We start from the raw sequence: 24256 nt of genomic DNA, 5'->3' as shown, positions 1-24256 counted from the left end.
CAAAAAATAGATGCAACTGTTGTTCAGTTTGTTTCCAGATTAAGGGAACTATCTGTTAAGTGTCAATTTGGAGTTATGAGGGAATAAATGATACAGGATCAACTTTTTGTACAATTTAAGAATAAGAAAATGCAAGAAAGACTTTGGGCTGCTAAAAATCAATCATTGCTTGATGCCATAGAGATTGCTAAAGTTGTTGAACAATCAGAGCATTGCATGAAAGAAATGGAAAAAGGAAGGTAGAGGGGGATGTGTCTTTCTTAGAAAGTGAAGAAGTTGCAGTACTGAATGCAGAGAAGTTAGGAAATAAAGAAGTCAAGAAAAGTACTTTTGTCAAATGTAGCAGTAGAACCATTGATAATACCACAAAACAAGCTAGAATATGTTTCTGATGTGGAAGCAGTTACCACACTGCAGACCTTAAGAGTTGTTATGCCATTGGAAAGGAATGTAGACTCTGTGGTAGAAACGCCATGTTGCACGCATGTGTAGATCCAATGGTGGCACAACCAATAACAACTCAGATATTGCTGTTATACGAGATGAGATTGCTCTTATAGATGAGGAGTTAATAACAAATAAGTTATTGTGTATTGATGGTGAAGTGAGTACACCCAGGAGTTCTAGACCCAAGACTGTGTTTATTTTTGAGAATGTGTCTGTTGAGCTCATGGTAGATTCTGGATCCTTATATACTATTATACCTAAAGGTGTGTCTAAAATAATTGTGGGCAAATGTGAACTTGCTACCAAAAGATATAAATCCTGGGGGTTATCAAGGAGAAAAAAATCGACATTGAAGGTTACATGACGACTGAGATACATTTTCAAGGAAGAGTTGTTAATGGAAAGGTTTATATGGCAAAATCGGGTCCTCCCATTCTTGGGTGGCAACACCAATATGATTTGGGTATCATCATAAATCCACATGCACCAAATCAGGTGTTAGTGGTAGAAAAGTTGCATACAGCAGACATCGTAGAAGGAGCAAGAAAAGTATTTTCAGATTAAATTGGTCTTTTGCAAAAACTATGTACATAAAATTTTAGTCAAGCCTGGTGCCATACCTATTCAACACAAAGTTACGAAAGTTTCCATTGTGGCTAGAAAAGAGGTTAAACGAATGATTAAATAAATGGTTTCTCAAGGAATCATTGAACCTGTTGAAACATTTAGTTGGATTTCTCCAGTGGTAGTCACAGGCAAACCTGATGAAAGTTTTTGTTTGTGTGTTGACTTATGCACTGTCAATCTAAACAACATAACAGACAACTTTCCACTTCCAAATATTGGAGAATTAGTTTTGTCTTTGAAAGGTGCAAAATATTTCTCTAAGTTGGACCTTAAAATTGCATATAAACAGATACAACTACTTCCAGACTCGAAAGGTCTTACGGCTTTCAACACTATGGAAGGAGTTTACCAATTTACTAGGAGGACATTTGGCCTCTCTTCACCGGCCAGTGTATTCCAGCGAATGATGGGTCAAGTTTTAAAAGACATTGATAGTATTGTATACTTCCGAGATGATGTATTAATATTTGGAGAGTCAATCACTAGTCGTAATGTAACTTTGAAAAGAGTCTTAGATAAGATGGGTGAGGCTGGATTAACTCTCAAGATAGAGAAATACAAATTCGGTGCTGAAGAAGTGGAATACCTGGGCTATATGCTGTCTTCTTCTGGAGTTAAGCCAAAGAAAGATTTATTAGGAGGAATACGGAGAGTTAAGTCTCCACAGGATAAGGATCAACTTAGGCCATTTCTTTGCATAATAGAATACTATGCAAAGTTTGTTAATAAATTTACTGAGAAAACTGAACATTTAAAGAAACTTCTCAGGAAAGGGTGTGCATTTGTATGGGCAGATGATCAAGAGAAGGCTTTTCAAAATATCAAACAGGAAATATGTGATGCGAAAGTTTTAACTCCAGTAGATGCTAGTGCTGTGGGTTTAGGAGCTGTATTTTCTCAAATGCACAATGATGGCGAATGCACTGTTGCTTTTGCTTCCCGCTCCCTCACTTTTTCTGGGAGAAACTATTCTGTTGTTGAGAGGAAGGCTTTAGCAGCGGCATGGGCAGCGGAGTACTTTAGAACATATGTTTGGGGATTTCCTTTTATATTACGCACTGATCATAATCCGTGAAACTTTTAATGCCTGGAGGAGCGGAGAATGTTTCTGCAAGATTATCCCATTTGGCTGCGTGGTTACAGGAGTATCAGTATAAGGTAAAATATTTAGCTGGTTTTAAGAACACTCACGCTGATGGTTTGTCTAGATTTCCCTTACCATGGCAAGAAGTTGATAAGGATGTTGTGTAAGCGTATGCTGATGAGGGTGCTGTGGCTCTTGTTGATGATGTGGTTAGTGTAACCCAAGGTGCTATTGGAAAAGAATGTTGGATTCAAAGTTTGAAAGAGGATGTAGTCATAATTCAAGTTTTTGAGATGATAAATAAAGGAGTCAGAAGGGAAAGTACTGTTCCTGTAGCAGTTCGTCCTTATATTAAAATAATTGATCAGTTGTCAGCATGTGGTGTGAGTCTAATATCTAGAAGTGACAAGTTTGTTCCTCCTGAATGCGTGTATCTCAAATTGATCAAATTAGCACAGGAAGGCCATTTGGGTCAAACTCTCACGAAGAGAAGACTTCGTGAAAATTATTGGTGGCCAGGAATGGATCAAGATACCACTGACTGGGATACTGAGTGTGCGGATTGTAAGGAAGGAGAGAAAAGATTGAAGATAGGTAGTCAGTTAGTAATGTGAGAGATTTCAAATCCTGGTAAGCATAGGCACACGGTTTGCTTGGACTTTATTGGACCTATAAGAGTTTTTTCTTCTGAAAATAAATTTGCTTTGGTCATGGTAGATGTGTTTTCAAAATGGTTGGTGGCTACATTTTTACGTGAAATCACAACCAGGAAGACCATAGAATTGTTGGAGGAAGTATTCATAGAGGAAGGTTATCCAATTAAACTTATAACTGACAATAGTACACAGTTGACATATAGAGAAATGAAGCTATTTTTGGAGACTTGTGTATTATGTTATTCTCGCACCTCGTTATATAATCCACAAGAAAATGGTGTTGTTGAAAGGGCGAATTGCTTAATCAAAGGTGTGGTGCAAATGGCTCATGCAAGTAGAGGTAATGTTAAAAAAAATGGTTGAGGAGCTTGTGAGGGCGTATCGTGCTACTGAAAATGACATCAGTAAAGAAATTCCCTTTAGATTGATGAGGGGACGCAATGCCAACACCAAAATGTCTCCTGCTTGGATGAAAAGAATATTTGAAGGAAGTGGTGATCCTTTTGTTGTTTCACAAATGGGAAGTTTGAAACCAGGTGATGTTGTGCAAGCCGTATTGCTCTCGTTGGCTATGTGCCACACAACGGAGGGGTGAGAGAGATGATGAGTTACTTACGAGACGCAGTCGCAGATGCCAATCAGAGTGGAGACTGAACAGGAGAGGACTTGTAGCGGAAGTTGGAGGGGGGCAGCTTCGGCTGGTGGAGGCTGCAGCCTACATTATTCGTAAGTGAGCTTCCATTACCTATTTTGTTTTTGTAACCAATGCGCTCCCCTCCAGGTGGAATTGCCAGTCATTCAGTGAAGATATGGGGGCCCACGGGTACTTGCAGTTTATACATGCACAGATGCTGTGCATCCCCAGTCTCTTGCTCTGCCAGGAAGTTCTGAGGCACATTGCTCACTTTGCCAGTGCGCCTGCCGGCCTGTTCACTATTGCCTCCTTCTACCAGCCGCCATGCCGCCGAAGTAGGTGAAGGAGGTCCCCGGCCTTGATGCTGATCTCTTCCTTCGTCTAGGCCTTGAAGTAGTTTAGGCGGATGTAATGCTGGCCAAGCATGGCTCTTCTGGCAGCGGGTGAGGGGGTGATTGTGAGGGGCTCTGTTCCCAATGTGAATGCGTGCACGATGACCACGTTGTTGAGGGGTTTGTTAGTTTCCTCATACTTGTAGCACCTGCAGCAGCAACAAGGGCAGCAGGCACAGCGTCTCTGCAGGGCGAGGGGTGTCGGGGTGAGGTTACATGGAATGGTTAATCACCTCCACCGGTATGGGTAAACAAGGTTCTGCCCCGGACACTCTCAGGGCACCCTTTCCCTCACAGAGACAACAACCAAAATACATAACTTTGACTAATAACAGGAACACGTATTCACACATGAGGCAAATGTGATTGAGAAAAATATTACAGTGCACAGTCAACTGGAGGAGATGTGTTTGTTGATTTGCTTATTTCCTTAGTGTATATGCTGTGTCAGGTAAGACGTCGCGCTGTCTGGCTGCTATGGACTACTCTGAGCATTCGAAAACTCATATGAGGTGTAGAAGTTAGAGCGGGTTGGTAAAAATTATATTCAGGTTGTTTAAACCCTTCAGTTGCTATGGGGACAGTTAAGAGGCCCTGCTCAAACATTTCTTACAAGCAGGGAATCTACTTGAGTCCAGGCTCACTCGAGAAGGTATGAGATTTTTGAACATTGTTCATGTAAGTGGCTGCGTGTGATAAAACGTTGTGTGGGTGCATCTCACGCGTCTTACATGTTTGATAAAATGCAGGAAGCATTGAATGGTGATATTCAGTGCGTTGACATAAAGCTACCTGTATTTCTGATGTGCCACATGTGAAAAGCTTTAGAAGAGGGCTCATAAATAGAAGAAGCTGTTCACTTATCATCATAAGGACAGAAAATATCCAAAAAATATCCAATACTGTTTTAAATATAAAAAATGTGGAGCAGTCGTTTACAGTTTTCTGCCCACTTCCTATCGAGCCTTTCAGCAGTTTATGAGATGTGTTTCACCGTGTGCTTTGTACCTTTCATACACATTGAATTTGTTCGTTAATTGATCAATTTCTGCCAAAACTGAAGCCTGTGTGCCACAATGACCAATTGGAGTGTGAAAACCAGTGGCAATGTAATCTCTCACACTATTCTCTCACTGCAACTAGGAATTAATCCGCTTCTGTTGATGCAGTTTCTGTATTTCTATAACATAATTTTTTGGTAAAAAATGCACTGCACTTTGCTCATTAGCATAATGACAAGGAACCATCTACTCCTGCACCAATAGAGCCATGTTAATGACATGCCAGCTCTCTCTCTGCTGCTCCTCTGGAATCAGCAGTATTTTCCCCAGACAGCATTCAATAAATATGGCCTGACAGATCAGGAACCGCATTCTCATGAGACTCAGGGTGAACACCGGCAGTTGTGCTTGGGTAAACTCCACTCCGCCGGCGGTTGGCAAAGTTTTTTTGCCGAACTTCGCATTTCTAAGTATAGCATGGCGTTGCAAAACTCTGCGAACTCCGCCGGCGGAGCGGAGTTATCCGTCCACCCTTACTGATAATCAATCAATTGCGAGCCCGCAATTGAGACTAATAAGCTCTGCTGCATTATGATGCAAACAAATGCCCAGGTACCGGGGAGGTCATTGCACCAGCACAAGGGGAAACCCAAAGTAAAGGGGGCTGTAGTATCTTTTAGTGACAATATTTCGAATTTGGTCCAATTTATAACAAGCCCGGAGAACATCCCAAGCCATCTAATTTTGTGGAGGAGTGGAGGGAGTTTCATTTAGTGGTCCCTTACAAATAGCAGAATGTCATCTGCATATAGAGAAGCCAGTAGAGGGCACAATGAAATCTGAGCCCACATTGTTAGTTGCGTTCCTGCAGATGGTGTGCAAGGGAGGTCCATAGCGATAATAAACAGTAATGGCAACAGAGGATAGACATATCTAGTTCCCTGCAATAGCGTGAACTGATCTGTGAGTTCACCATTTACATGGAGCCGAGCCAATGGTTTTGTATACAGGAGGTGAATAAGATCAGAGAAACATTTGGGGATGCACAGTTTACATAGTGAGGCATCTAGGAAGGACCGTTCAATTGAATCAAATGCTTTTTCAGCATCAAGCAATGTCGCTGCGGCAGGAAGATCAGGAGCAATTTAATTGATAATTGCAAATACCCTACGAAGGTTTAAGGATGTAGATCGATTTGGAAAAAATCTGGTATGAAACGGGGATATTATTTTGTCAATCAGGAGAGTAATACGAGGTGCAAGGATCTTAGCTAAGGTTTTATAGTTCTGATTTAGCAAAGATAAGGGTCTGTAAGAGGCACATCGGTAAGAGGGTTTTCCCAGTTTAAGGAGCAGGGAAATAACGTCCGCTCTCATAGTGAGAGGGAGCGTACAGCTCTCTAATGTTTCAGCATAAACCTTCAACAGATGAGGAACTAGTAATGGCTTATATGTTTTGGAAAATATGGCGGATAACCCATCAGTACCTGGGGCAGGTGTCCATGTGTGCCGCTGAGGTCATTCATGGCCTGAGAAAACTCATAAGCGGTAATGAGCAAGGCCAAAATCTGCCGCTGACCATCCTCAAGCCAGATCATAGCCACTTTGGACACATAATTGGTGAGGACGCCATCAGACGGGGATAATAGGTGGCATATAGAGGAGACTAGTAAGAGAAAAAAGTAGTGGTAAGGTCAGCGCTATGGGTAATCGATGTACCATTGTCTAATTGAAGCTGTGTAATGAAAGAGGATTGATATTGGGGGCATAGTAGTCTGGCTAATGTGTGACCTAGTCTCACACCCTCACCGTATATCCATGCCCTTGTGTATTTACCAAGATAGTTGGTCTCGCCGGCAGGGAGTTCTTGAAACTCTGTGAGGGATTTAGCCCACTGGTGCTTTGGAGGCAGGGGATCATCTGTTAAAGCATGTGCCTCAAGATCTTTCAATGCCTTTTTGCTATTCTCAAGTTCCTGGCGGATGGAACGAAGCACTCCAGACTGTTTGGCGATACATATTCTCTGATATAAACTTTAAACCCCTCCCAAAGATTGTCATGGCTGGGCCTCGAGCCAGTGTTTAGCTGAAAGTATTCCTCTATGGCATCTCTGATCTCGCTTCTGAACACGCTGTCCAGCAGAGCCTCCGACGGAAAGCGCCATGGTGCACGCGCTCGCATGGCATTGGGAAAAGAGAGGGTCAACAGCACAGGCGAGTGGTCCGATAGAGTACAAGGAAGATGCTCAATAGAGAGTACATTTAACAAAAGGTTAGGAGAAAGATACCAATGATCTATACGGGACCAGGTCCCCTTGGAGCTGAGTAAAAAGAGAATCCCTGACAAAGAGAGTGTTGGGCACGCCACGCATCTGCAAGGAGAAAGGATTTTAAAGAGTACTGAATATCTGCACAGAGTGGGGTTTGGTGACCAGTCCAGAACCCGTTGTGTCTAAACTTAGATTCAATGTAAGATTGAAATCCCTGCCCATCAAAATAGTATAGTATCAATGTGAAGTTGGGTGATAGGTGTGGATATCCTAGCCAAAAAGTTTGGTGTGTCTACATTTAGGGCATAAATGTTCACCAGTAGAAGGTTCTCTGTCCCAAGAATGCCGTTAACTAGTAGATATTAGTCTTCAAGATCCACAGCTACCTTAGGCGCTTTAAATGGTACTGTTTTGTGGACTAGGATACACACCCATCTAGAGTAGGTACTATCATTTGTGAAAAATGTGATTATCTCCTCAATTGGGTGCAAAGCGATTGGTTGAGTTTGGGGTACAGTGAGACTCTTGGAAAAATGCCAATTGGACATTATGTTGGGCAAGGTAAGAAAGCAAAAGACACACAATTGATGGACGGACTGCAGAACAAATTAAAACATTCACCGAGTCAAGAAATCTGGGTTAAATCCATCATTCTTTTTCTCACCATGCAATCCCAGTTTAGACCTGGCCTTATGCAAATCAGTCTTGGCCCTGTGTCCTCCCTGGACCAGAAACAAGCATCCGAGGACCGGTTTCAGGGATTCACCCTTCATCAGCCAGGATAGCTTGATTCCAGTGGCACAGTGAGCCCAGGACCCAAGTCAGGGCATACATGGCACACTTAGGGCGTGCTCTCCATGCCACTGGAGTCAAGCGATCCTGGCTGTTGAGGGCTGAAAGCCCGAAACCGGTCCTAGGATGTTTGTTTCCATTCCAGTGAGGACCTGGCCTGGCAGTTCGGGCTGGACTGTTTCCATTGGGCGCAGGGTCTAGTCTGATTTGCATATGGCTGGGTCCAAACTGGAATGGCATGGTGAGCAAAAAACGATGGATTTGGGTCCAGATCTCTGTGCTGAAGTGAATGTATGATATTGTTCTGCATGCTGTCCATCAATTGTTCTTTGGGCAAGGTAAGAAAGCACCAGTCGAGGGGTGGATAGTCCTCTCACATTCCATGATATACATTTCATATCCACTGGCCCAGGACCCTTAACTCGCGATGTCATTGAGACCATGGATAGATGTGTGAATGTATACTCATGTACAGAAGGACTCTTAGCCAATCTATAGGATAATCAATGCCCTGTGTAAAACAACCATCAAACATGAAACAAATAACCACCCAATACCCCCCACCCACATTGGAAAACAAAACAACTGGTACCCTATGAATCCCGGCATTTTCCCATCAAACAGTAGGAGATCTCCTTGGGGGGAGGCAGAGCTCGAAGGAAACTGCCAGAAAATGCTCTTAAGTTTTGGTGAAAACTTGTATTGACTAGTGTAGCAAGATACTAAAAGGATACGGTGAAGATTCCAACATTTTACAACATGGGGCTACAGTGTCAATCAGCAATCCTTTAAGATGAACAGTGGTAACCAGTTCAGTGATAAGTAGAGAAATGAAAAATAAAAACAGAATGATTAGAGCGTAGTTTAGCGTTCACAGGTCTACAGGGATGATTGTGAGGAGGCGGCCACCTCTCCACCAGCAGGGGAAACAGAGCCGGAAAGATGCTGTCTCCAAAAGCTGGTCGACTCAGTAGGTGAATCATAAACATGATTTTTGCTGTTTAGGTGAATGAACAATCACGCCAGGTAAAGCATCGCAAATCAGAAGTCTGCCTTCTGCAATGTTCGCTTTATGTCCATGAATTTGGCCGGGAGCCTCATGAACAAGGGGAGTGAAATTAGAGAAGAAGGTAAGTGTCATGCCCTGGTGTTGAATAGTTTCCCTATCCTGGGCCAGGTGAAGAGCAATGTCTCAAACATGGTAGTTGAGGAAATGGATGATGATCAATTGTGGAGGGGCACCAGGAGCCAACTGTGGGACCAGCGATCTGTGGGCAAGCTCCACTGCAAACGTTGATGAGAAGGCATCACGGCCAAGCAAATCTTCTGACAGCCGCTGCACATATGGGTCCGTGTTGGTAGACTCTGCCACTTCAGTTATATGAATATTATTCCGACGTGACATGCCTCCAAATACTCCTTCTTAGCGGCTATCATCGCTCGGTGTGTTCTAATCTTTTGGCCACAGCAAGTTGGGCCACTTCCATCTCAGATAGGCGCTGTTCGGCAGCCTCAATGAGGATCTCATGCTGGTCAATGCTGCAACGCATATCATCCAGCCAAGCCACCAATGTGTCCATTCGTGCATTGATGGCCTTGAAACCACCTCGCAGCTCTGCCATAATGGCCGGTGCACCATACTTAGGAGGCCATCACTCTCTTTATGATGAGGCATCCGGGCCACATCAAATAAGAGTTGGCATTGCATAGCCTCACTGCGCCCCATTGCTTAGCAGGGAAGTGCTACAACTCGAGAGATGAGACCGAACACCACAAGTTGGGAGAGAAATGTGTTGTGTCAGTGCGGATAATAGAAGTCAATAACCTTCTCCCAAGCTTTCAAAAAGAGCCTGTAGTGTAGTCCCAGAAGCCAGCACCACAAAGAGCCTTGTACAATGCAGTCCTGCGTAGCAGTCTTTGAGCGTTGCTAAAAATATCACAGTACCAGCCCTGTGATTCTTCCCTAGAAGCTGTCCAGGTTGCAAATGGGAGCGATTACAGCTACTCGCAGAGGTGATAAATTATGCGATAAGGATTCACCAATAGAAATTGAGGCAATCTTCAACCAATATTAGTGGGGTAGAGAGCCCGCCACGAGGTGTAGATCACCGCCCCATCTCCCAACCACTTGCAGGCAGTGTCGATCTTCAGGCCCAGCCAGGCCGAGGAAAGGAAAAAGCTGCAATGCACAGAACATGAGGCACTCACCACTGTGGCCTGCCTGTCGGTCGGCAGTCCAGATACTGGAGTGGGTCACATTCTGCTGTGTCTCAGGGCCATGAGGCAACCCTGGTCTCAATTGCAGCACTGCCCTCAGGTTCATCTGTGACCCCTGTTGTCGAGGGGGCCTCCAAAGGCCACATCAGGCCGCCGACAGTGTGGGCTGCTGCTTCTCCGTGTAAGTACCAAATCCATCGTTTATCCTCTACAGGCCCTACACGAGGCGTATAGCATCTCCCAGCTCAAACACCACTGCAAGGACACCAGTGAGCAGGAGAAAGGTTGCAGGAAGAGTGCGGCGGCTCTGGACCTTCACAGTCTAGCAACCATCTTAGTGCTCGGCCTTGCCATTCCCCCCATCTTCTGGTATGTTAATTACATTTTTTTGCATGTCAAAAAAATATTAATAAGGTATATAATTATGTCACATTGTAATAAAAAGATTTTGAAATATATATAATTATTTAAAAAAAGAAAGGATGATATATAAATCAAATCGCAAGTTTTTTCCTATATATCTATTAATAGGTAAGTAATACATAGTTTGTCTCAAGTGCATATCAGATGTCTGTCAAGTTAGTTTAGAATGTGTTTCCACAATTTTGCACTTTTATTCCTGGAATTGGAAGGGGTTAAAACTGCACACTAATGTTTAAAATCTTGTAGTATATCATATCAAAGTTGTATATGTGTATATATAATGTGCTGCTTATACCTAATGTTTTATTTGAATTATGGGAGTTGTAGTCTTATTTGTTGCATTATTAAAGATGAATAAAACACTCAATTTTGAAAGTGGAAATTTTACACTATAGCTGTATATGAATTCTGAATCTGAATTGATCTGTGCATGGAGGTTTATGGGTAGGGCCGTCTTATAAGTTAAAACTGCTACACAAGGTGCACATTTTTATTTACCCATATATAACTGAACAGTGAGGTAGGCTGTAGTTAGACCATGGTGCAGGGAGCTATTTGTTTAAAAAGTAAAAGCTGCATTTTGATGTTTCATTGACCTATATGCACTCATAGAAACCTATGTGCCCAATTATACTTCCAGCCTACACCCAGACTTTAATCTGAGATACCTAAGTAGAAAAGCAGACAAACAGTAAAAACACCTAGGGCCCGATGTAGGTAAATCTGAAATACCGATTCCTAAATACCGAATTTTACCGATTCGGTATTTAGGAATCAGTATTTCATATGTAGCTAATAATTCAGTAAAAAATACCGAATCGGTAATATTCATTATTAGCGAATCGGTAATACCGATTCGGTAATAAGGAATCACCTTCCCATTCATTCCTATGGGCCTGGAGGCCCATAGGAATGAATGGGAAGCCATTCACTATTACTGATTCGGTAAATACCGAATCGGCAATAGGGGTTGCATATTCAAGGGTGGCAGGGTGTCACATTGACACCCTGTTGCACCCCTGAATCGTGCATGTGTGCACATGTGGCGCAGATACATGCCCTAAGGGCATGTATGTTTGCCACATTGCACCTTGAGAAAAGCAAATTATTGCTTTCTTAAAGGTATTCAGTATTTACCATCAACTTGTAGTTGGTGGTAAATAACGAATCCTGAATGCAAAAATGCACTCACTTAAGTGCCTCCTACATAGCTTTTAAGGATTCTGTATTTTACCGATTCCTTAAAATAAGGAATCGGTAAATTACCGAATCCTTAAAACATGCCTCCTACATGGCAAAGGGCTAAATACCGGTCGGTAACGGGAAAATTACCGATTTTCGGCCGTTACCGGCCAGTATTTAGCTACCTACATATGGCCCCTAGTGAGGTAGTAAGAGAAGTATACAGAGATTCAGTCACACAGACAGGTATACCCAGGAGGCAATCTATGTAGGTCCTTACAGACACATTTAGGCAATCACATATCACATCAAAAGAGACAGTGACTCATTCAGATATCTGCTAAACGATTGACACTTTCAAGTTTACCATGCAGACAGGTAGCCCTTGCATTATCTCTGAAGACTTGGTATACTTGAGCTTGGGCATGTAGTTTTACTATTGGAGCTCTCTTATCACTTACAAGTGCTACACAAGGTGTAAACTGTTCTTGTACCAGATATAAGCGAATAATAGGGTAGGCTGTACATAGGCCACCGAGCAGGGAGCCATTTGTTTAAAAAGTAAAAGATGCACTTTGGTGTTTCAGTGAGCTATGTGGACTCATACAAACCTAGGTGCCCAATTATACATCCAGCCTACACCCTGACTTAAATCCGAGACACCGAAGTAGAAAAGCAGACAACCAATGAAACACCTAGCGTGATAGTTAGAGAAGCATGCAAAGATTCAGTCACACAAACAGGCATAATTGATATGTGTCTTCTGCTAATAAAGGCAGTTTCTTACACACTTTAATAACCCAATATTCACTAGCACACCCAGGAGGAGTCTATGCAGGCCCTAAAGACACTTTTAGACAATCATATATCACATAAAGAGAGGCAGTGATTTAGTAAAATATGTACATACACATGGAACCACGGTCCCAGATATGAACTTAAATACTCATTCAGATGTTTGTGAAACAGCTGGCACTTTCAAGTTTACCATGCAGACAAGTAGCCCTTGCATTATGCTTCAGGCTTCGTACATTTAAGCTTTGGCATGTAGTTTTACTTTTAGAGCTGACTTGTCACTTAAAACTGCTAGACAAGGTATAAACTCTATTATACATCCAGCCTACACCCACACTTAAATCTGACTTACCTAAGTAGAAAAGCAGGTGGAGACTGAAACACCCAGTGAGGTAGTTAAAGAAGCGTGCAAAGAGTCACTCACACATGTAGTTACAACTAATATGTATGTTGTGCTAATAAAGGCAGTTTCACACACTTAAATTGTCGTGTAGTTCCTATATTACCTATGCAGGACCTGCGCGTTTGGATAACATAAATTGTGGGATTGGTGACATACTGGTTCCGTGCACCCCCACCGAGAATGTTAGCCTGTTTGCATTAGCTAGATCTGAGTGCAGTAGAATCTCCTCTTATTGGGGTGAGAATAGTTTCTGGCAACCTCAGAACATGACAACCCTGATCCCTCAGGATCATGGAAACAATGTACTACTTTTCGCTTAGTCACTCATTCTCAGTTAGTTTGTCACTGAGAGTTACACAGAAGAAACAGTTGGGCGTGTTAAAATAATAATTTTTTGCACAGTTGTTTTTCTAGTGTAAAATATATGTGCTGCAACAACCGTTAGACAGGAGCAGATGTATATGATTAGTAGTACAGTGAATGTAAAATGATAGTACAGGTCTACCATATTGCAATAATCATGAATACATACATGACTATAAAAAGCCTGATAAAAGTGCGAGGACTCCTACGATGCATATCTAGATGTACCTAAGTGTACCTAGCACTTTTAGACAATCATATATCACATAAAGAGAGGCAGTGGTTTAGTAAAAGATGTACATACACATGGAACCACGGTCCCAGATATGAACTTAAATACTCATTCAGATGTTTGTGAAACAGCTGGCACTTTCAAGTTTACCATGCAGACAAGTAGCCCTTGCATTATGCTTCAGGCTTCGTATATTTAAGCTTTGGCATGTAGTTTTACTTTTAGAGCTGACTTATCACTTAAAACTGCTAGACAAGGTATAAACTCTATTATACATCCAGCCTACATCCACACTTAAATCTGACTTACCTAAGTAGAAAAGCAGACAGAGACTGAAACACCCAGTGAGGTAGTTAAAGAAGCATGCAAAGAGTCACTCACACATGCAGTTACAACTAATATGTATGTTGTGCTAATAAAGGCAGTTTCACACACTTAAATTGTCGTTTAGTTCCTATATTACCTATGCAGGACCTGCACGTTTGGATAACATAAACTGTGGGATTGGTGACATACTGGTTCCGTGCACCCCCACCGAGAATGTTAGCCTGTTTGCATTAGCTAGCTCTGAGTGCAGTAGACTCTCCTCTTATTGGGGAGAGAATAGTTTCTGGCAACCTCAGAACATGACAACCCTGATCCCTCAGGATCGTGGAAACAGTGTACTACTTTTCGCTTAGTCACTCATTCACAGTTAGTTTGTCACTGGAGTTACACAGAAGAAACAGTTGGGCGTGTTAAAATAATAATTTTTTGCACAGTTGTTTTTCTAGTGTAAAATATATGTGCTGCAACAACTGTTAGACAGGAGCAGATGTATATGATTAGCAGTACAGTGAATATAAAATAATAGTACAGGTCTACCATATTGCAATAATCATGGATACATACATGACTATAAAATGCCTGATAAAAGTGCGCAGACTCCTATGATGCCTATCTAGATGTACCTAATTGTACCTAGCGCTTTTAGACAATAATATATCACATAAAGAGAGGCAGTGGTTTAGTAAAAGATGTACATACACATGGAACCACGGTCACAGATATGAACTTAAATACTCATTCAGATGTTTGTGAAACAGATGGCATTTTCAAGTTTACCATGCAGACAAGTAGCCCTTGCATTATGCTTCAGGCTTCGTATATTTAAACTTTGGCATGCAGTTTTATTTGTAGAGCTGACTTATCACTTAAAACTGCTAGACAAGGTATAAACTCTATTATACATCCAGCCTACACCCACACTTAAATCTGACTTACCTAAGTAGAAAACCAGACAGAGACTAAAACACCCAGTAAAGTAGTTTAAGAAGAATGCAAAGAGTCACTCACACATGCAGTTACAACTGATATGTATCTTGTGCTAATAAAGGCAGTTTCACACACTTAAATTGTTGTGTAGTTCCTATATTACCTATGCAGGACATGTGCGTTTGGATAACATAAACTGTGGGATTGGTGGCAGACTGGTTCCGTGCACCCCCACCGAGAATGTTAGCCTGTTTGCATTAGCTAGCTCACAGTGCACTAGAATCTCCTCTTATTGGGGAGAGAATAGTTTCTGGCAACCTCAGAACATGACAACTCTGATCCCTCAGGAGCGTGGAAATGATGTACTACTTTTCGCTTAGTCACTCATGCTCAGTTAGTTTGTCACTGAGAGTTACACAGAAGAAACAGTTGGGCGTGTTACAAAATAAATTTTTTGCACAGTTGTTCTTCTAGTGTAAAATATATGTGCTGCAACAACCGCTAGACCGTAGCAGATGTATATGATTAGCAGTACAGTGAATATAAAAGGATAGTACAGGTCTACCATATTGCAATAAACCTGAATACATACATGAATATAAAATGCCTTAATAAAGTGTGCATACTCCTACAATGCCTATCTAGATGTACCTAAGTGTACCTAGCATGTGAGTAGGCGTGTAGCCAACAATCCCTCTAGGATTTAGTCTAACCCCATTACCTGAAGTGAGAGAGTGTGGGACCCCGTCCTTGTTTCGAATTGGACACCCCCAAGGGATGTGTTAGACTGCTGTCAGCTGGAGCGTCTGCATGCAGAGCCTCAGCCTCTCTGGTCAGGGTGTCGGCCTGGAAGTCTCAGTTCCCTCTGCCAACCCTAGCAAGATGTGCTGTATTTATAAAAGTATCTAGGGTTTCTTTGTCCCTTGTTTCATGTATTAGCCATTGTTGGGTTTGAGGATTACGTATGGGATGAACCTTGTACGTAGATAAGGCGGGGTAGGTGGTGAAGCCCCTGCCTGGTTTCCAAGAACCCTCATGAATATTCATTCATACTGTATGAGTCCATTGATGAAGTTATAGGAAACTATTGTTTGGGAAAAACCCTCCTTCTGCACCCAGGACTAGAACGAGGTAAAGGTTCCATCCTAAAGGCTCGTTACTGTGTAGTATAAGGGAGGTAATGTAGGTGAAGGTGTATGATATTAACTGGCCCTATATTAGGGTGCCTATATGAAACATAACAAAATACCCCACTATTTTACAGACAAATTTAATTTAGAGGAACATAAATATCACAAAGAGAGACAGCTATTTAAGAACAAACGTACATACTCATGAAATATCAGCTCCTCACAGGGACTCACACAGTTATTCACATATATGTGAAAAAACTGACACATCCAAGTCCTACATGTATAGTCCTTCTCAAGCTTAAAGTCACTATTCTACATCATATGACTGTCCCCTGAGGGAGGCTGTAGTTAGTCAATAGGGTATGCTCCTTTAACTTAATGTCTGTGTAAGTAGGTGTACGGGTGAGTAAAAAGGTATGTGATTTACTATATGGGTGAGTAAATGTGTGTGTGAGTAGCTGCATGAGCAACCTCGCACTCACCTATTCATTAACTGATCAGTAAGGTAGGCTGTTGCTAGTTAGTACAATGCGTGCTGCGTACTTTAAAATGAACACATGTAGTCTGAAGATTGTCTAAGCTATATATCCTCATGTAAAGTAAATAGTTAAAATACGTAACGTGATACTATATAATTAAGTGATTAATATACTTTTCTATTTTTGTTTGCAGACATCAATATCTAATTATCTACATAGAATTACCATGCCAATCAAAATAAAGAAGCAGCAGCAAATATACTGTCTCCTTAGAACTAAGAAACAAAAGGGGGAAATTCACAAAAGATTGACAATCTTGTGCACACCTAGAAAAATTGGAGAACGGAGGAAAGAAAAAGAAAATGATAATGTTAAGTACTAAAGCACAAAAAGTCTCTGATGTAAAGAGTAAGAAGTCATTAAAAAAGAAGACCCTTCAAGCAGAAGGCAGAAGCTGTTAAAAAAAATCAGAAGTAGAATGTTCCTGACTAGAATAGTTTGCAACGTGTTAGCATAGTATAAAGGAAAAACACAAGCCATAAGACAGAAGGAATATGTTGAAGGTGTAGTTGATAAGGTGTTTGCGTTGAAGAGGAGGCTATTTATTTTGGTGTTAAATAGAATGAAGAAGCTGAAAAAAAAGTCCAGTCTATGAGGAGACAGAGCCAAAAGAAAAGACTTGTTAAAAGAAGTAAATTTTGCAAAGTTTTTAGTGGTGAATGGATACATATTTCAAGTACTGAGCCTTTCTTTAATGAAGAAGGCTATTTCCAAGGCAACACATTAATGCATGCAGTTGATGAATCTGGACGATGTTATCAGATGAAAAATGGTATTCCTGTTCCAAAAGAAGTAGTGGTACCTGGAAATGTTGAGGAAGAGATTGCTGAAGAGATGCAAGGAAGGCGTAGACAGGTCCCTGTGTACAAATGGAATTGTAGTAGTGTTTGTAGTATTCATCAACAATCAATTGATACATTGAGAAATGTCCTCCTCATGTTTGTTTCTCAAAGTTTAAAACAAAAAATATGTACTTTGCAAGGATTAGATCCATGCAAAGTAAGAAAGCATAGTAATTTACAAGGACACTCACTAGCTTGTCTATGTAAAAACACCTGCTGTAGGTTTAGGAACAATGAATAGAGCTGTTTTGCATGGTAGTGTAGTAGAAGTGGAAAAGTTTTGTGATAATGTTCAATTTTGTTTCTTTGGACCAGTACTAGAGTGTAGAGAATATTAAGAGTTGGTAACAACAGGAGTTGTGGAGCAGAACATATGTTTTAGTGTTGGTCATTTTTTAAAAGAGAGAGAGAAAGTTTAACTCAGTTTCTTCAGAGCAACCAAACTGTGTTTATATATGTTGGTGACACACTCACTACAAAAATCAAACTTGTAATGTTGATTTGCACATTAAAACTTAAAAGGGGAATAATAATAAGTGGCAAGAGTGTGTTGTTTATTTATTTGTAGAAGGACGATTTGACTTGTACACCTTAACAAGTTATATGCAAGTACTGCTATAACAAGTTAGAGGAAAACAAAATGCCTGCTGGAGCAGTACAAAACCATTTAGAAATGGTACCTGTTCTAGAAGTTCTAAAATATTTGAATGTTTATGAATCCATATAAATACAGTGTATATATCCATTTCAAGATATAGTTCGCATGGTGCCAAAGACAGGAAAATTACCTCCAACTGAGCTCCAGTAAGGTCTCAAAGGTAGAGTTGTATACTTACTCTTAGATTTTAAGGAAAATATTGAAGCTACAGGGGTACAGAGAAATTTGGAAAAGAGACTTGTAATTCTAGTAAATGGTGTCCCAACCAAGAGTAAAGAAATATGGTAAGAGTTAGTAGATGTTAGCAAAGTTAAAAATGCACCTTCATATCTGGTACAAAATATTATGTATTATAAAGACAAAAAAAATCACACATCTGCAGGACAATACATCAGATACAAAGGGGCCGATTCCGATCCGGGTTGGAAGGGCACCGAATGCAATCCGGCCGGAAAACTACGAGCCGTACACGTGTTTTCCGGCCGACTTGTACAGCTGTATGTGCGAGCAAGTACGATGCGAGCTACGTGAGATTCACCGACCATGTCGTTTCCGGGCCAGAATGCTCCGTACGTCTCGATCGGAAGCTAACCGTGGCGTGCAATAAATGCGATTTACAACCGAGTCAGTATGATGCACGCGTCGGACAGCCTGTGCGAGCCGGAGTTTCCGGCTCTCAAAAGCTCCCGGAGTCAGACTTCGGGGGTCCGCGTCGGACCCCCTGAAACCCGCAGCCCTACGACTCGGACACAGGGGGAGACCTATGGGTCTCCCCAACACAGGCATATACGGTGCAGATGGCACCAACGCGTACCCACTGTAGGAGGCACACTTGTTCGAGACTTACCCATTCAGTCAATGGGAGCGCATGAACGCGTTTACAACTGGCTCCCATTGACTTCTATGGGAGTCCGACCGAACCAAGTCCGACAGCATATGTGCCCATCGTACTCGCTCGGTCAGACTGTAGGGGTCCGGCTCGGTTGGAAAACACTCCGGATCCGACTCGGTCGGAGTGCTTTCCGACCTGGATCGGAATCGGCCCCAGAGTAGAAGAAATTTATGAACATTACAGCATCCATCCCCTACATTCAAAAACATTATTGGGGATGCTATTGATCTATATCCACTGAAAGAAGCAAAAGGAACTCCCTTAAGTAAAGTTTCGAAACTTGCTGTTTCCCTCATCTCTTTCGTACTGGAGTAGGTGGTACGTATGATGATAGGTCTGTGCAAATACCTGCGGCGGGTTATAGATGTTCTAAACTTTATTTAAAGTATCCTAGATTTCGTCACTGTATCTTTTGTATGTTTAATCTATTATTTGAAAGTGATTTGTCTTCATTGTCTTATGCTGAAAACAGGTGTAAATCAGCAAAATCTATCTGCAAGAGGATTTTTTGAAAAAATACACGGAAAAGGTGAACAACTGCAATACAACTTGATTAATCACATGGCATGTCAATGTGGAACCAATAAATATCATCGTCACAGTGAACCAAAATGCATGTTGAAAAATTTAGGAGCACCTACATGGTTTCTAACACCCAGATGTGAAACTATAAAACATAAAAATGGTTTACCAGATGGATTGTACGCTATTGAAGCATTACATATATCATTACATTTAACGGAATTATTGATTTAATATTCTACGTCATTTGAAAATTGTTCCTTAGTATGTATATAATATATTTTGTGGTCCTTCAGTTATTCAAGGAACTCTGACATGTTATTGGCAGCATCCATGCACCAAAAAATTGGACAAATATGCTGAAGCTACATGGAAACGCTAATAAAAAAGATTGCTTTTCAGGCTTTTTTGAAAAAACAAATGTCATGAACCTTCGAATCGTTCACTGGAGAGGGTACCACAAGCAGGCAGCTGTAGAGGTGAACGCCCTACTTGAATTTTTTGCTCCATCCCCGCTCAGATTTACTGACCAGAGTAAACATATTTTTCTTGAATCTTTAGCACCGGCTGTGTTCTCCATACCTGCTGCTCTTCTGTTGCTGTTTTCATCAATATTTAAAAATGTCCATTACTTCTTGCTGGATTATTGATATGTCGCATGCCCCGCTGTGCATCCTTATTAAGATGAAACTAGCGTAACTTGGGTCCACGTGTCTAATGAAGCAATGTGCAGTGATAACACGTGTACCAGTGGTACTAACCACTATTCTGTGTTTCTTTGCATGAGGAATCTCCAAATATTGTGGACTGAAGGCCCCCATGCAGCTTCAGTGCTGGTAGCACGTGGTGCTACATATCATTGTTGGAGCACCCCCACAGAAACCTCCTCCTCCACAGATTACCTCACTACCCCGCTCCACCAGTGTCCCTTATCTTTCCATAGCCCCTCTCTCACATGCTTTTCATTTGTTTTATAGCGCTACTTATACCAGTGTAGGCTACCAGTGCACTTTACATCACACACACATTATACAGAGACAATGAATTGTATCTGTGTTAATCAGTCTATAAGACATTTTACATACAACAATGAGGATTACAAGGTGTAGGAATCACATGTCACCCACTAGAAGGTAGTATATTTAAAGAGTGTTTGATCTGGAGAAGCACAAACTTGGTTTAAAAGTATCACAGCGGTTGGCTTTACTAATAAGAATGTATTTCTACACAAATTACCCCTTTTTAGCTACCATAGGATTATAAAAGACTGGGAAAAAACATAACTTTCTAACCTACACCATGTAGTTTGCATGCAGTTCTTTAATGACAGTTCATAGCTCACTGTGCTATATTAGGGTTGAAATGAATGAATTATACGTAACAAAAGAATCTCTGTGACAAACGCATGAACTTGCTGAGCTATCCACATAGAAATACAGTTTGGTGATTTGTGAGGTACACATTCTTTGCAGGAGGCATATTAACCCTGTGCACTATTCTTGTGTTTATCTTAACTGTCAGGTACATCTACTGTATTTCATTTAGATTCTTCAACAAAAGCAATCCCCCCACAACGCAAGGGTGCCTGCGCTGTCGCATTGTCAGCAGTTTGTGTGCCAGGACAGGGGGAAGCACAGAGATGCAACATATTGTTGAAAATATATCACATCCCTGTGCTTTGAAAGTGACTCAGTGAGGTGCAGCCAAATGGCTTGCGGCACCGCGCTGAGTCACTTTCTTGTAAATCTTCCCCTAAGCATTTTGTGTGGTGGTAGTTTTGGGGGGCCTAGGGGAGAAGTTGGAATGAACTAGCTTTATATCATCATTGAAATTTATGCTTGTCACTCTCACCTGCTTGATAGAATCTGCCTTGACGCCCAGCGGTTCTCTTGCATCTTGGGAGGGCGGCATTCTTGTGGAGAAGAGAACGAGTACAGAGAAGAGGGGCGTGTCAAAAGAGAAAAGCGTCAGGACACTAAGGGGCTTATTTACAAGCCCCTTGCACTGGCGGCGCAAGGGGCTTGTAAATAAGCCCCTATGTGTACACAAGCGCCAGTCAAGATCACTACGACGAAGTGGAGGGCGGTGATCGTGCACACCTTAATAGGGGTTTCAGCATCTTCTTAAAGGTACAATGACGCTTATACCAGTGGCTGATATGTTTGGAGGCTGTAGATAGCACACCTTTAACGTTTATAATTTGCATATATTACTTAGCATTGCTTTGGCTGGCGAGAGTGTGGACACTCACCCTTGAGAGGCTTACAGGCACATGCATCAACCACAAAACCGGTCGCAAACGGGCAGATTCTCAGAATCTGCCCCTTTGAGACCGGTATTTTTTCATTTGGGATGCATCATCCCAAATGCAAAAATCGCAATTTAAGAAATCTCAAAATAGCGATTCCTTAAATAGCGATTGCATTTAAGGAATCCCTAATTGAGATTCCTTAAATGCAATGCATTAAAGTTTAAAAAATAGCGATTTTGCTATTAGCGGGAGAAAATTACCATGAAGCTGGACTTCATGGTAATTTGCTAAAACTTAGAAAAATGCACTTATTTGCATTCTTCTAAGTTTCATGTTGCGCACACACATGCCCTTAAAGCATGTGTGTATGCAACATGTGTGCAGAGTTCAAATACATGGGTGCAATAGGGTGTCATTTTGACACCCTTGCACCCTAGAAATTGCGGGAGCAATTTGCGAGTACCTACTGGTACTCGCAAATTGCTCCCGCAATCTCCAATGCATTCCTATGGGCCTAGAGGCCCATAGGAATGAATGGGAAGCCATTCATTAATTGCGACTCGCAATTAGTGAGTCGCAATTAATGAATGTTAAGGAATCGCTATTTTAATAGCGATTCCTACATGCATAGGCTTTTGCGAGTCCTTAATTGGGATTCCTTAATATTCGCAATTAAGGACTCGCAAAAGCTTTTCTTGATGCATGTGCAGTTGGGCATTTCATTCTTCTACCACAGTTAAGACATTTTGGGTTGTGATTTACATCGTAATTTTCAAGTATTTCAATGTGAGTATGCAAGTGAGGCATATTTAGAGAGTGCAAGTATTGCTGTTTGAAAAATTATTTATATTTATAAGTCTTACTAAGCACACAGTAATTTTATACAGTTACTATGGCTATGCAAACTGCAAATGTACCTGTTCCTTTTTTACCAGAACCAGGTGCACCTAGAGTCAAATGGCATCAATGGTCCAAATCATTTAAAAGCCATTTGGTAGCCATAGAAAGGGAGAGTTTTTCGGCTGCAAGGAAAAATGCAATTTTATATAATTATTTGAGATTGAAGGAACGGAGAATTTTCGATCAACAACCGCAAATGATTTCTCCTTCATCTGAGCAATGGGATGAGTTTACAGAAGCTGTAAAAAAATTAGAAAATCTTTTCAAGGATGAACTCAGTGTGATTGTAGAAAGGCATACATTTTTCGCTCGTAGACACCAACAACAGGAGACCATAGACAATTTTGTGGCAGAGTTAAGAGTTTTAGCATCATCATGTGAGTTTTTACAGTATTTAAGAAATCAAATTGTTGTGAATTGTTTTGATACTAAAGTTCAAGAGAGGATTTTATGCGGCAGAAACCCCACTCTAACAGAAATGCTGGAGATAGCTAAAGGCATTGAATATTCAGTTTCAGCTGCTAAGGAATTGAGGAAAACTAAATAATCAAAGGAAGCTGTTAATGCTTTTTTGCAGAGATCCAAACCTTTAACTAGTAGCAAATCAGATTTTAAAAGACCCGAGAAAAGTTTTTCTTGTTTTAGGTGTGGCTCTAAAACTCATGTAGCCAATGCTAACAATTGCCCAGCGGTTGGCAAAACATGTTTAAATTGGGAAACAGCCATCACATCAGTTGCGTAACAACACATGTGATTGCCACGCTCTAAACTAAGGAATAGTGTAATTTACTATTCCAACACCTTCCTTACTGTTGCGCACTCTGGAGTTGGAATAGTAAATTATACTATTCCTAAGACCAGCGCTCCCCCTACAGCAAGTCGTTGTAACAACTTGCGTTTTAATGGTACTGCGATGTAACAACCGCGTTGTAATCGCATGCATTGTAAACGCATGCGATGTAAAGGTATGTATTCATTTAAAGTGCTAGAAGGTGGGGCATTTTGCTCATGTGTGTAGGAATGTCCCTAGAGTGATGGCTGTTGATGTTCAAGAAAGACAATGTTCTCCCAATTACATTGATGTTAGTAAAAGATTAGTGTTATCAGTCAATAAGATAGATACTCAGATACAGTTAGAAGGTAAGGGTGGGGATTCGGAAACAGCAAGTTCATTAGATGATGTGTTAAGAAAACACAAGTCTATCTTTGAAGACAGACTAGGAATGGTTAGAGGTTATGAGCACAAACTTATTCCGAAGCCTAAGGCTATTCCTGAGTATTAGAAGCTGTCTAAAGGAAAATCTTCAAAAACTCTGTGCAGACGGTGTCATATAGCCAGTATACTAGTATTTGTGGGTATCTCCCATTGTCGTGGCATTAAAAAAGAAGTCCGATGAACTGAGACGCTGAATTTATTTGAGATCATTGAACAAGAATATTCAGATTGATTGTTTCCCACTGCCTGAATCCAAGGTAGGTTATTGTAGGAAGCTGTCTCTGTATATACTATACCAAAGTAAGGTATAGTGTGCACAGAGTCCAGAGGATCCCCAAAGGTAGGTGGAGGTTAAAGTAGACAGTACCTTACTCTCTATTTGTGCTAGTGTGGGCTAGCAGTAAGGCTTTATCATAGGGTGGTGCTAAGCATTTATTGTACAGCTCAGGCAAGAAATGATTTCACACGCCGAAGGACTGAAATATTTAGTTATGTTTATATTCTAGAACCAAGCCAGACCTAGTACAGGTAAG

This window comes from Triturus cristatus, chromosome 6 (genome assembly GCF_964204655.1).
Source record: "Triturus cristatus chromosome 6, aTriCri1.1, whole genome shotgun sequence".
NCBI classification, from domain to species: Eukaryota; Metazoa; Chordata; class Amphibia; order Caudata; family Salamandridae; genus Triturus; species Triturus cristatus.
Note: the sequence above shows the minus strand (reverse complement) of the source record.